Genomic DNA, 1810 nt, shown 5'->3' with positions numbered 1-1810 from the left:
AGCACCTTCCTTGCATTGTTGGCATTGTTGTTGTTTTCGGCTGCCATGGGTTCTTCTTGTTTGAAGATTTCTGTTAGGTCCTCTACAGAGAGTTGTGCTTTAGCTTCTCTTAGCTTTCTCTTCAAGGTCCTTTCAGGTTCAGGGTCAGCCTCAACAAGAATGCTTTTGTCTTTGCTCCTGCTCATATGAAAGAGAAGAGAACAAGAAAGTATGGAATCCTCTATGTCACAGTATAGAGATTCCTTGAGATGTCAGAGGAAAAGAAAAATAGAAGGAAGAGGTAGAAGAATTCAAACTTAGAAAGATAGAGTTCGAATTGTGCATGTTAGTCCATAAATAGAAGGATGTGAGAAGAGGGGAAGAAATTTTCGAAAATAAATTAAAAACATTTTGAAAATTGATTGATGATTTTTGAAAACTGAGATTGAGAAAGAAGTAAAGTGATTTTTAAAAAAGATTTTGAAATTAGAAATAAAAAAGATATGACTTGAAAACTATTTTTGAAAAAGATGTGATTAAAAAGATATGATTGAAAAGATATAGTTTTAAAAAGATATGATTAAGAAGATATGATTTGGAAAAACAATTTAAAAAGATTTTATTTTTAAAATCAATGACTTGGCTAACAAGAAAAGATATGATTCAAACATTAAACCTTTCTCAACAGAAAAGGCAACATACTTGAAATGTTGAATCAAATCATTAATTGTTAGCAAGTATTTTTTGAAAATGGAAAGAAATTTATTTTGAAAACATATGATTGAAAAGATATGATTTGAAAAAGATTTGATTTTGAAAAATTATGAAAACTTGAAAAAAATTGAATTAAAAACAGAATCTTCCCTCTTGTGCAATCCTGGCGTTAAACGCCCAGAATGGATACCATTCTGGGCGTTTAACGCCCAAAATGCTACCCTTTTGGGCGTTAAACGCCTAGCCAGGTGCCCTGGCTGGCGATTAAACGCCAGTTTTCCTTCTTCATTGGGCGTTTTGAACGCCTAGCTTCTTCTGTGTAATTCCTCTGCTGAATGTTCTGAATCTTCAATTCTCTGTATTATTGACTTGGAAAGACAAAAATTAAAAATTTTTCTGGATTTTTAATGATGAAAATGCAACTAAAATCAAATAAACAATGCATGCAAGACACCAAACTTAGAAGTTTGTATACTACTGACACTAACAAATTGAGAATGCATTTGAGAAATAACAAAACACATAAAACAAGAGAATTTAAAGATCAGAGCAAGTAAATCATCAAGAACAACTTGAAGATCAATGAAGACACATGATAAATGCAAGAAAAACAGAAACATGCAATTGACACCAAACTTAAAATGAGACACTAGACTCAAACAAGAAATATTTTTGGTTTTTATCATTTTGTAATTTTTTTTGTTTTTTCAAAAATTATATGGAAAAGAAAATAAAGAGATTCAAAATTTTTAATAAGAATTCCAGGAATCATGCAATGTTAGTCTAAAGCTTTAGTCTAAAAAGATTAGACATGGCGAGCCAAGCTTCAGTAGGACATTACATTCAAGAGCTAAATTGATGAAAATCAATCAGCTTTGGTGATGATAAGAACATCACCTTGAAACTCTAGAATTCATTCTTAAAAATTCTGAAGAAAAATACTTAATCTAAGCAACAAGATGAACCGTCAGTTGTCCAAACTCAAACATTCCCCGGCAACGACGCCAAAAACTTGGTGCACGAAATTGTGATCATCAATGGCGCCATCAACATGGTACGCTCAATTGCAATCTCAACTCTTTATCACAACTTCGCACAACTAACCAGCAAGTGCACT

The 1810-nt window shown here is 32.2% G+C and overlaps 1 protein-coding gene across 1 annotated transcript in view; it reads right to left on the bottom strand.

Moving 5' to 3' along the window:
* LOC127742838 (uncharacterized) overlaps nucleotides 1–1810 on the bottom strand; it is a 46471-nt gene that overhangs the window by 19202 nt on the left and 25459 nt on the right. The window lies entirely within an intron of this gene.

This window comes from Arachis duranensis, chromosome 10 (genome assembly GCF_000817695.3).
Source record: "Arachis duranensis cultivar V14167 chromosome 10, aradu.V14167.gnm2.J7QH, whole genome shotgun sequence".
Lineage (NCBI taxonomy): Eukaryota > Viridiplantae > Streptophyta > Magnoliopsida > Fabales > Fabaceae > Arachis > Arachis duranensis.
The sequence above is the reverse complement of the archived record's forward strand: the minus strand, read 5'-3'. Positions and strand labels throughout refer to the sequence as shown.